Source organism: Mytilus californianus, unplaced genomic scaffold, assembly GCF_021869535.1.
Source record: "Mytilus californianus isolate M0D057914Y unplaced genomic scaffold, xbMytCali1.0.p SCAF_10, whole genome shotgun sequence".
In the NCBI taxonomy this organism is placed as follows: Eukaryota; Metazoa; Mollusca; class Bivalvia; order Mytilida; family Mytilidae; genus Mytilus; species Mytilus californianus.
The window spans coordinates 61,857,653-61,870,953 of NW_026262582.1; the positions used below are offsets into that span (position 1 = coordinate 61,857,653).

The following is a 13,301-nucleotide window of genomic DNA, read 5'->3' on the forward strand; positions in this document are numbered from 1 at the left end:
TATAGAACAGAAACGAAGAATTCAACAATTTTTCCATTTGTAAAAAGGCATAACTCTAGAACAGTAAAAGTGACGCCACCAAAATTAAAAATGTATCTGTATTTTGAGGTAATAAGCATTGTGTATAAGTTCACAACATTTGGTTGAGGTAAACTGAAGTTGTAGAACGGAAACGAAAAATTCAGCAATTTTTCCATTTGTAAAGGGGCATAACTCTAGAACAGTGAAAGCGAGACCACCAAAATTCAAACTCGATCTGTGTTTTGCGGTAATAAGCATTGTGTATAAGTTTCATAACTGGTTGAGGCAAAATAAAGTTAGAGAACGGAAACCAACTTTGACGTACGGACGGACGTACACATGGACAAGGGTAAAACTTAATGCCCACTTCACTACGGCATAAAAAATCCAATTTCCAAACATGGAGGGTTAATTTAAAAAATAATGTTGAACATCATTTACATTCCCAATTCTTCTGGTCAAATTTTTGGTCTTTGAGATTTATGTGTGTTACTTCTTTGAAACCAACCATTGAGTTTCTTTTTTGAGTAGTTCTCTCCAGTAGCTCTATAACATTGATGGATTGGTGTTTAACGCCACTTTCAACACTATAGTGCTATTTCGTGGCGGTCAGTTTTTATTGGAGGAGGAAGCTTGTTATTTTGAAGCAGAGGAGCGATCGTCCTTAAAGTAAATTTTGAAGAATCCTTTTAATTTTCTTAAACAATCAAATTAAGTAAAGGCAGCCATTTCTGAAAAGCTATAAAACCATTAATTCTAGCATTATATAACCCTTCATAAATGTCTTTTTTTTAACAAGTAACAGAATTCGCTTTAAACTTAAAGTAAAATACTTAGTCAACTATATTCTAGCTCAAATGTTTTCATAGTTTCAATGGGAGATCATCAAATTTCCAATTTAACCTAGTCTCTTTGGTAATTATCTCCCTTTATTTTTTTATGTTATTTTTGGATTACAGTTCATTCAACTTTTAACAATCCCTTGTAACAGATATTAGGTTTATCTCACTATTGAAGTGAAATAATTTGAATTGGGCATATAGCATTTCAAATCAATTTTGAAAATCTTATGTTGTATTAGTTACACCATTACATACAACAGCTTGTGGATAGCAAGTCCCAGAGGGTATCATCAGTCAGTACATGTAAGTTAATGTTTTTGTATTTGAAGGATCTTATTTTTATGATCATAATTGATGAATTTTGCAGCTGACAAAACAATGCAAAATTGCCAAATTTGAGGGTTATCCTTGAACTGTACAGGTGTTCCAAAGCTGGTAATATTGGGAGCTTTTTAAGGTGTTATTTCAAGTTTACTTCTTTTAATATTTAATACCATGAGAGCTCCAGATTTTTGTTTTGATGCCTCAACTCAAATGATTAAAAATAATTTTTAGTCAGTCTTCACAAAAAACTTTTAAATCTAGACCCAAAGCTGAATTTACGAAAAATTTTAGTTAAGATTCTATTAGCCTGTAGAGATGATTTTAACAGGCCTGACAGCATTTTTACGAGCCTGGGCTGTTGGGCTCGAAGACTAAGTCCCTATTTGGTGCATTTTATTTCTTTTTTATCCTCTTGTATTTTGTACTAAGTACTTATATATGAAAAGAAAAACGTTTTCAAATCAAGCTTTAGTTGGAGACTGGACAATATTTTTGATCATCTTTGATTCAATCTTTTTATAAATTTTTCTATTCTTTTCTCAATAGTTCAGATTTTAGTTGATTGTATGATGTCTGTTCCAATCGGTCTGTTGTGTTTTGGGAACTTTCAGGGCTTTGGGTAAAGCACACAGGTTCTTTGAACTACAAACACAATACACCCAGTGAAAATACATTAATTTTATTTCATTTATGATTATGCATTAACAAACATGATCAAAATGTCACCTTTCCTACAAGAAACTGGGCTTAATTGCCCTTCATATTTAAAATCTGTTTGGACATAGTACTGTAGGGCATAGGATGCCTGCGCTTTATATGTGGTTTTATAACTTCCCCCCATAAAATGTAAATGAAAATAAATATACATACTACAACACAATAGTACATATGGGCAATAATTTGGTATTCGGCCTTTGGTTTCTTTTTGTACCTTTTTTTCTAAGTTCTAAAACTTTAACTTTTATTCTGTGGGTTGTGTTGGTGTGAGACTAGTATTAATGGAACAAGTAGGTTTTTCGAGGAAAAATTAATCAATTTTGATTCACCGTTTTCGTGACTGGAAACCAAACAGGAAACAAAACTTTATTGTCTTTATTTTGCACAATTTATTTCAAAAGACATAAATGAACACCATTACTAGTGTTACTTGCTTCATGTTAATATTTAAAATCTATTTTCAATGTTAAATTAAGGTTTTTTTTAAACGCGACAGGAAACCATAAGAAACCGAAAGAATTTTTTTAGTTTTATTTTATTGGAAAATCAGCTTAAAATAATCTGAACAGTAAACTTTTTCTTGATAATGTTACTTATAACTTTGGTTTTTAAATTTAGGACTGTTTTTGATAAATTTTTTCCAATAGACAATAAAAATTATGAGAATATAGAAACAAGGGCACTAAGTCTTTAGGATGTCACTATATTAAATTATTTTGGGCGCCGACTTGCATCTACTGATTTTGACTACCAATGTATTTTCTCTTGCTTTTTGTTATAATTCTTGTACACTTTTATATGTAGCACATGTGCCTACTAACCCTTAGAAACCCAATGCAGTGTGCTAGCTAGCTTTGTAACACAATTGCATGGTTTACACTTTGTGCTTATGCGTCACTAACCAGAAAATTCAAGCACTGTAAAAACTGGGAGATCTAGCTACTGCTACTTATCTCATATAATGTACTTTTCTATAAAGGGCTGTTCCAGAAGTGAATGTATTGGGGGTGTTGGGAGGCACTTTCTCAGCTCTCACTTTTGATTCAATTGGAAAGATGCATGACATTTTAAATTTCAACAAACATATTAATGTTTGGATCATCCAATATGTGAGTGATGTCCACAGTATAAGTAGTATCTTGTAACGCCACCCTGTCCCTTGCTTTTTGTAAAATTGCATGTTTTATATAGATTTAATATAGGCTGTTGGTTTTCCCGTTTGAATGGTTTTACACTAGTAATTTTTGGGGCCCTTTATAGCTTGCTGTTCAGTGAGCCAAGGCTCTGTGTTGAAGAATGTACTTTGACCTATATTGGTTTACTTTTATAAATTTTGACTTGGATGGAGAGTTGTCTCATTGGCACTCACATCACATCTTCTTATATCCAATAAAAGTTTGAATTGTTTTACATTTGTGATTTCGGGACCTTTTATAGCTGACTATGTAGTATGGGCTTTGCTCATTGTTGAAGGCCATACAGTGACCTTTAGCTCAGCTGTAAATTTCCGTGTCATTTGGTCTCTTGTGGAGAGTTGTCTAATTGGCAATCATACCACATCTTCTTTTTTATAAAGACAAGATTCCATATACAAAACCATTATTTTGCGGGTGTATAGAAATTCAATGAAATCCTATAATTGTTTACACCCATTCATTACAACTGCTGGAAAATTACAATTAAGTACCATGGATTACAGAAATATAACCAATAAAATGCTTCGCTGGGGCGCAGCTTGATACGACCGCAGAGGTCGAACCCTGAACAGTTGGGGCAAGTATGGACACAACATTCAAGCTTGATACAGCTCTGAATTTGGATTGTTATTAAATATTTGACACAGCATAGGTTTCTGACACAGAAAGAATGTGGTCTAAGAACTTGAATTTTTTTAATTTACCTATTATGGTCCAATGTCCAAAATCAAAATACATGGTTAGATTCAGCATATCAAAGAACCCCATATATTCAATTTTTGTTAAAATCAAACAAAGTTTAATTTTGGACCCCAACTTGGACAAACTTGAAAACTGGGCCCATAATCAAAAATCTAAACACATGTTTAGATTCAGCATATCAAAGAACCCCAAGAATTCAATTTTTGCTAAAATCAAACTAAGTTTAATTTTGGACCCTTTGGACCTTAATGTAGACCAATTTAAAAAACGGGACTTAAAATTAAAAATCTAAATACACGGTTAGATTTGGCATATCAAAGAACCCCAATAATTCAATTTTCAATGAAATCAAACAAAGTTTAATTTTGGACCCTTTTGACCTCAATATGAACCAATTTGATAGCGGGGCCTACAAATAAAAAATCTAAATACATGGTTAGATTCAGCATATCAAAGAACCTCATATATTCAATTTTTGTTGAAATCAAACAAAGTTTAATTTTGGACCCCAATTTGGACCAACTTGAAAACTGGGCCCATAATCAAAAATCTAAATACATGTTTAGATTCAGCATATCAAAGAACCCAATATATTCAATTTTTGTTGAAATCAAACAAAGTTTAAATACTGGACCCTATCTTGGACCAACTTGAAAACTGGGCCCATAATCAAAAATCTAAACACATGTTTAGATTCAGCAAATCAAAGAACCCCAAGAATTCAATTTTTGTCAAAATCAAACTAAGTTTAATTTTGGACCCTTTGGACCTCAATGTAGACCAATTTAAAAAACAGGACCCAAAATTAAAAACCTAAATACACAGTTAGATTTGGAATATCAAAGAACCCCAATAATTCAATTTTAGATGAAATCAAACAAAGTTTAATTTTGGACCCTTTTGACATCAATATGAACCAATTAGATAACGGGGTCCACAAATAAAAAATCTAAATACATGGTTAGATTCAGCATATCAAAGAACCCCATATATTCAATTTTTGTTGAAATCAAACAAAGTTTAATTTTGGACCCCAATTTGGACCAACTTGAAAACTGGGCCCAAAATCAAAAATCTAAATACATGTTTAGATTCAGCATATCAAAGAACCTCATATATTCAATTTTTGCTAAAATCAAACAAAGTTTAATTTTGGACCCTTTGGACATTAATGTAGACCAATTTGAAAACTGGACCCAAAATTAAAAATCTAAATACACTGTTAGATTCGGCATAACAAATAAATAAATGTGATCAAAGATTTTACAAATCTAATGCGCCATACTGTGCAATTAAAGATTACTTCTTGAAATTTTTCAATATTTGAAATTTGAAAAAAAAATAATATTTGAAGAATAATTCTTTTTAATTTCTGAAATCTGAAATGAGAAAAAATTGGCCCCCCACAATTTCTTTTTATCCCCTCCCCCCCTTTTTCCCCCAAAAAAATTCTTTCCATCAAGATATGATCATAATCTCAATTCAAATTTCCAATGGAGTTGGCAACCATAATTACCCATTTAAATTTACCATAGTGCTAACTTAATCTATTCTATAATAGAATTAATAAAAATATAGTGTCAAATCTTTCATATGGATTTTTTTGTAAAAAAAAAAAGATGAAAACATTTGCAGATATTTTTACTGGTCTTCCTTTATAAATATGCATTTCTTTAAACATAATTTAAAAGCAGTGTAAGGGAAGTAACCAAAACGTTGTATTTGGATTACCTCCCTTACACTGTTTTAGATTATCTTTATTGTTCATTAACAATTACTTTATACATAATTTAAAAGCAGTGTAAGGGAGATAATTTCAATGATGTATTTGATTTATCTCCCTTACACTGCTTTAAATTATGTTTTGTACTAAAGTATTTGTCCATTAACCAGGACAACCTTGTTTTTCCCCCTTTTTTGCCCCTAATTCCTAAACGGTTTGAGCCATAACCCCCCAAAGCAAATCCTAACCATCCCTTTGTGGTATGGAAACTTGTAGTATAATTTCAGAGAGATCCATACACCGTTCCACAGTTATTGTCTGGAAACTAGAAAATGCTCAATTTTGGCCCCTTTTTGGCCCCTAATTCCTTAACTGTTGGTACCATAACCCCCAAAATCAATCCCAACCTTCCTTTTGTGGTATTTAACCTTATGGTCAAATTTCAAAAAGATCCATTCACTTAAACTAAAGTTAGAGTGCGAAAACCAATATGTATTCGGACGACGACGCCGGACGACGACGACGCCGGACGACGACGACGACGACGACGCCAACGTCATACCAATATACGACCACAAAAATTTTTTGCGGTCGTATAAAAACCTCATATACCAAAAAGAATAGCCTGGTTTATTTCACTAAATTTCTTTCCAAAATTTGTGACCACAAATATATAAATCTTGATTAATAAAAAGTTCTAAACAACACGAACCCCACCAAATACTGGGGGTGATCTCAGGTGCTCCAGAAGGGTTAACAGATCCTGCTCCACATGTGGCACCTGTGACATGTTATTTCATGCAATGTTTTATGGCAAATTTGATATAGGAACATATTTTCAAAGCAAAATGTTACTTTTAAGTTGAAAAGAAAAGGGTTTTGATATATTGGCCATGCAGGCAGTGAACCAGCACTACTTACCTGAAGGGAAATAACACTTTTGAAACGCTATGAAATTGTGACGCATACAACTGAACTGGATACAACATTGGCGGTTTCCATGTATTGATTTACTACTGGCATACATATGCATTTAGATTTCCATCTCTGGTTAAACTCTGTCTTAAATGTAATAGTATTACTATAAAACTCCTAAATATGTGTTTGTTTTAACAAAATTAGTGCAATCTATTCAGAGAATTTCCACGTTTTCTTAATTGATACAGGATACCATAATCGTTGTATCTTGATGTTTTTAGCCAAAAAAATGTATTTATTGGTTTTGAAATTCCAATTTTATACAATTAATTCCAATGTCAAATTCCTATTAATCCAGTAAAGTAAAAAAACTTTTAACTTGGAATTAAAATCTTATAATAGGCATCATGTGATATTTGTGACATGTACACCATGTACATGGTTTCCACATGTTAACCTTCTTTAGTGGGCTAAAATCGATAAAGTACTTCCTTTCAAGTCATGCATGGTAAAACTTCACTTCTCCTTTGACAATATTATTGCATTTTTGAAAAGTGTTTGCTGAATATGATTTAAATAAAAAAATAAAAATTGTGACAAAGATACCAACTCCAAGTGTAACGGTATATCAACATGTATTTTTTTTTAAATTATCTGTATTTACCTAAAATATCAAGTACAATTTAATGCTAAAGCAAAATCAATTCATCGAGCATCGGCAGAATGATAAGAGACGTAATGTTGATTGAATTTTCCAAGAACCCTTTTCATCGTTATCCGGAAACAAAGTGTGTTGTAACGTCCCTCGAATATGAAATCGATTTTATCAAGTCATTAGGCATTTATTTTCAGTCAAGATAGTGTGCATCATTATGCACAAAGGAAAAATAATAGACCCCCGTCGCGATCTCTTTCAAAATTGTATCTTCCTTTTTTAAACAATATGAAAACAGTCTACAGAATATGCTTGCTACTATCCTGTTGGAAACAAAAACGATGCTTAGACCTAATATTTCCTATACCTGGCCGTAAGCGCTTAATCACATGTTAGCCACATGTTTCACTTATGACCGGAAATGATTTGGACTGAACGACAAAAACAATTTTAATAAAAAAAAAGTAAATAACTGGACTTCTGTTTCGTGTGAAATGTAACGCATAACGATAACGTCATTTTCTAACTTAATTATTACGAAGGACAAAACTAGAATGTAAATAATCACTGATTTACCTGTTTGAACATCTCGCGAGAGTTCATATTTGCATATTGTTATGAAGAATTCAAGTACAATAAAGCAGACTACACCATCTGAATTTTGCGTTACGAAATCGGAAACCAAAGTAACGCTACTTTTCTTACACCTGCTACAAAAATAGTTATAGTTCTCGGCAATTTCATCGATGTTCTTTATTATTTGAAAGCAAAAGTTACGATTTTGCAGGCGACGATTATCTTTAAATCGCGCAGCGTTACGCACTTCGGAAGCGAAAATAACGCTAAGAAATGACATACAAAAGTGGCCGAATAATCTTAAATATTTGTTTATTTCAAGTTCTCTCTAGGGGAGATTAGAAAGCACCTATATTCTAATAGAAATAATAGCATTTGATGGTGGAGCAACAACTTCTCTCAACAAAATACAATATTTTATCACTTTTCTATCGTTATCGGAAACGGTCCCAATACCAAATTATTGCCCATATATATTTATATACGGAAAAAGTTGAAAATTTCTAAAAACATGTATCTGATGAGTAGTATTCACAGATCAGTTTGTTGGTTTGTCAGGTTGTCTGATGACAATTAACAAATTTGAACACATTTGTCCTGTCTGATAATTATATCAAATCTCAAATAAATATTCTGAATTTCCTCTTTTTGAAAGATCATAACACTTGAGAAGATGGCTTATCTAATTTTGATGTACAATGTACATGTAGTTGACAGATCATTAATTGATCTTCAAAAATTACAAGATGAGTTTATAAATCTTTTCATTGAAGAAGATTTGAAATGTTTTAGAACTTTTGCCCTTTCTTAACAGTGATCAGCCCATACTATTGGTGGAAATCAAGATTCAACGGTATTTTTTGTCAGATAATCTGCTTATTAAAAACTGCTACAAAAAAAAGTAGGTTTCTCTCTTAAATCCACTGTGTCATTAACACTGTTTTACTTGATATGTTCTTATGTTTTTAAAATCTATGTTTCATGTCAGACTGTGTTTACATGTATATAACAAACTAATGTTCATGTTGATTTCAATTACATACATAACATATAAAACAAATCATTAAGGTTACAGGTAAACAGCACAAATGTCAAATCAATCAAGTAAATGCATGTATACCAAAAAGGTCCAAAATTAAAAGTGCAGTTGTCTATCCAAGGTTACAAAGGAAAAAAAACTCAAATCACATGTGTCCATACTGGGGTACAGTGTATGCATGGATTTTTCTAGCATTCCACAGGGTCCGGTATTGGGACCCATTCCCAATGGCAAAAACCCTACATTTTTCCCAATTTTGGGAGCAAAATTCCCAAATGATCTCAAAATTCATTTTTATCTTTATTACTCATGACAGCGACATTTATTTAGTTCAACCGCTAGCTTTATGCCGAAAACAGCCAACAAGTGATGTGTAAATCCGAGTAAAAACATATCTGATTGACAAAAACAACATCAACAACAATGGCTGACATAAACCAGAAATGTAGACAATTACAATACTGGATCAGTTTCTGGGATCAGTTTCTGGGAACGGATAAGACTAATTCCGGGTTTGCCGATCTAATACAATAAATGAATATAAAAAAATCCAAGCAGGTCACAAAATACAGCTATGAAATATAAACACTAGAATTGAAAACAAAAAGATATATGAACATGATGAAAAAAAAAAGAAGAAACAGGAAATATTTTATACAGAGACTCAATTATTTTTAGTTCACAAATTTTCATGTCAAAATCCAATAAAATGTGACATTACTTTTCTTTATCAAAGAAAAATGTTGATATTAGATGATTTTATAATGTAAACATATAACTACAGATCCAAGAGGTAATTTCTTCTCAATTTTGAAGGGCCAGTAAAAATCTGGAAGAGCAAGTGAATATCAAAAAGTGTTATCCTGCTTGGCCTGTAAAAAACATCTAACATGTATATATACATGTATCCCTGAATGATTTATTATATTAACCATGTTAACTGTAACTGTCTTTGAAGATAAAAAAAGGCGATAAATTTTAATCACGTGTGCTTTAAGAACTCATCATTTTGATACTAAAATAATCTTGAGTGCCTTGTTGTGAAGTTTAAAAACAAAAAGAACAGAAAATGAAATTATAAATTGCAATCATGTAGTTTCTTATTTTATTTTCACAAAAAAATTTCATTTTTAATGAACTAATCACACTTAAACTCGCATCTGGTATATTTGTGGTTTTCCCAATATCACTGAAAATCGTGCAAAAAAATTCCCAAAACTGGCCAGGGTCCTTTTTCCCAAAATACCCAGAAAAACCCCTGGTATGCAACCATAAGATAACCCTTCAGAGGAAATGCCATCCACACTTGTTTAAATGAACAGGCTTCACACTAACCATTGTCCAAGACAAGACAAAAAGTTGACAGGTTTTGATCCTTTTTTCATTTTTTCAGGATGTATATATAAAATCCAGAATAATTATATTTTTTGAAGTCTTATTCTGATTTACATAACGCATGGTCTTGTTCCGACAAACTAAACTACATGTATCCCTTCCTATACTTCCAATTTTGCTTTCTAATTGCATAAATCCTTCAAATTCTTCACTTCTGCTATCCGATTTGAACAAAGAAGCCAATTCATCCGCCATTGTTTTAATCGCATTCCTAACACGTGTAAATTTCATCATAATTAAATGTAAACACACACAATTTATAGAAAAGGAATGTATGAGTTGAAAGATTATTCATTTGTAAAACCGAATTTCATTGGTTCATTTCGTGATTTTCCAACAGTTTTGTCCAATCTAAAGGATTTTAACAGTGGTATATTTTACGGAAATATCCGTCGTCGGGACTGCGCAAGTGTATGTTTACAGCGCATCTATCCCTCACTGCGAATACACACTTGATTATAAGAGCGGATTTATCAGTCACTGCGGACAGAACGATGATAAAACCGCGTATATATCTGTCAGTGGTAGATAAAGAGTTTAATTAAAAAGGCTAAGTTTTTCTTTTCTACAATAGCAAAAAAACACAGGCCCGAGGAACAGTTACTCACTTCAGGGATATCCCTCATTTAGGGGATTGTTCCCAATCTGTTAATAACCCATTTAGGAGATACATGTATATATATAAATGTTTTGGTAAATGATAAAACACTAAAGCTAGCACAACATGACAAAATGGCTAAATGAAATAGGAGACACCTTCAAAAGGAAATAATTAGATAATAGTGTCAAGGCTATGATTATTCAAACATAAATAGGTATGTAATATCATAGAAAAAAACAAACAAAACCATATATATTGATACCCTACACAAGGACAGTAATTAATGATATTTATAAAAATAAGTGAGGCCTGAAGCTTGGTTGAAATTCTAAATGTTACAACATAGGAATAATCCGTAGCTCTATGGTCTGCAAATAGTCAAAAAATATCACAAAGAGCTACATATACGGTACCGCAGCTAGTTCCTGTCCACTACCAGGTTTGTCTGTACCCAGAGGAATTTTGTGATGTCAAGGCCTTATATACCAATTCCTTCTGAAGAACCTCAATTTTAAAATATTGAAGTCCAATCATGCTTGTCCCATTTGCAATTCAAGTAACCACTGATTTGTGCAACTTCTGAAAAGCGACAAAACTTCTGACGCCGGTGCTTTCATGCGTCATACATGATATGTATCATATCGTACACTTCCCCCTTTTTGAACAAAAATAATTTTTCAACAGGTATCAAACTTGTTTTTAATGTTTCAACGGGTATTTTTCATTGACTTCAAGTTTGTGCAATTATGCAATAACCGGTCCTATTCATTATATTGCAGAGAGTAGGTCGGTTTATTTGAACAATCAATCGTCAACAAAGGAGAAAAACTTGGTAAGAGTAGATATGGGTCAGAAAGGGAGAAATGAGCCTGCTGTATTTCTTAACTGAATACCTACCGAAAATAACTGCCGCCTTGAACCAAAGGTGGCTTTCGAAATACTCAGTTTACAAACACAATCTTTGAATGCTTGAAAATAACTTCACATTACAGCAAAACTGAATCATTCAAATTCCAAGATGGCGATTCAATTTAATCTGTCACGCATGCGCCTTTCAACAAGCACCTGTTACTTGACCTATTTACCTGTAGGCCATATTATATATTAAAAAATAGTTCTCTATGGTCATATAACTACTCGTCTTTTTCCATTTAAATTGAATGAATCTACCGGAAAAATATTTGAATATATCTTTCTAATGTTTTGTTTTTGCATCAAAAACCTACAAAATACTATTGAAATATCAAATAAAAGGTTATCAGTAGAATTCATCCGCATTGTTTAGAAATACCCTTTCCATGTTTTGCTCATGCTTCACGGTTTGTTACAACACATATTACCGTAACAATAAAAAAACTAAAACAACACCCACAACAATGAGAAAAGACTTGGAACAATTATTTCATTTTTGTATTGATTGACCCTCTAGAAGAATTAGTTTGGTTTACCTGGGACTATTATGACTATATGATATCCGCTGGGACATAATATATTGACGTTTAATAGTATAATCATGAGTTCCAAGTTATATATCAAAATTTTATGTCCCAGGGTTTACTTAATTTTTTTTTATTATAGTCTCGGGTCCAAAGTCAATGAAAAGAAGGATTTTTATAGTAAGACATCTAACTATAAAAATCCTTGATGAGACCAAATTCTAGATTTTGCACAAATTGTGCACAAATTGTGCCCCAGATGTAAGTTATCTTGTTTTTTAATTTGCTGTGACTTGCATGATGTGCTTTCTGTTTTATATGTTTCATGTCTTGTGTTTATCATATATATATATATATATATATCGGTAAAATCTCTACAGAGCTTATGTTGTATTGTTATCACCTTGTAAACAGGCAGTGGACCCCCGTTAGATTGTTATAACTTATGTATACCCGACTTTAAATAAATCTTTTATGCTGTATGCTTATTTATGTAACCTCCATTAAAACAAAATGGTTACAGTTCGGTTTATTATGGCTACAAGGTAATACTGGACTCAGTTTTGACTTGCAGTTTAACACATGGACTAAGGCATTATAACGTATAATGAGGACAGAAGGACCTTTTTCGGGACATCGATCGTGGTTGGACTTTTATTTCTGCGGGAATTCGAGATTAACACTACTCAGTCGAGACTTGGGAATTGATGATTAGTTTTTCGAGGTTCGATGCTAGATTTTTTTCCGGGAATTCGGTTTTCAGCGTTTATTTTCCCGGGAATTCGAGCCACGATAACATGTGCACCCTCCTAACGTTCCACCTCTATAATGCAAATAAATACATAATGTAATGTTTATTGTATACGTTAAAACCTTTACCACAACTCTCAGTAAAGTGTCCCATATGTTGCCTAATGCAAGGCAATTAAAGTGTTCTGCGTTTATACAGCTCGCAATGTTTTTCCAATTACAGAACCGTAACTAGTCTCTAGTAAAGGTGAGGCAAAATATATATTAGCCGAGCGGAGCGAGGCGACAAACATTTTCGGCGAGGGATCTGGAAAAAAATGACACAAAATCGTGAGCGTTTCTCGAACCCTTTCTTAATCTAAAACGCAAGTTTTTGTTTTAATTATTTTTTCGACAATATTCTAGT

The 13,301-nt window shown here is 32.5% G+C and overlaps 1 protein-coding gene across 1 annotated transcript in view; it reads right to left on the bottom strand.

Annotated features, from left to right (window-relative positions):
* Positions 1 to 11,764, bottom strand: part of LOC127718335 (catenin beta-like) — a 36,601-nt gene extending 24,837 nt beyond the window's left edge. The window contains exon 1 of the mRNA XM_052224331.1: positions 11,607 to 11,764. The gene's annotated coding sequence lies outside the window, so the exon portion shown is untranslated. The remainder of the gene's footprint in view (positions 1 to 11,606) is intronic.
* Positions 11,765 to 13,301: the final 1,537 nt, after the last annotated feature.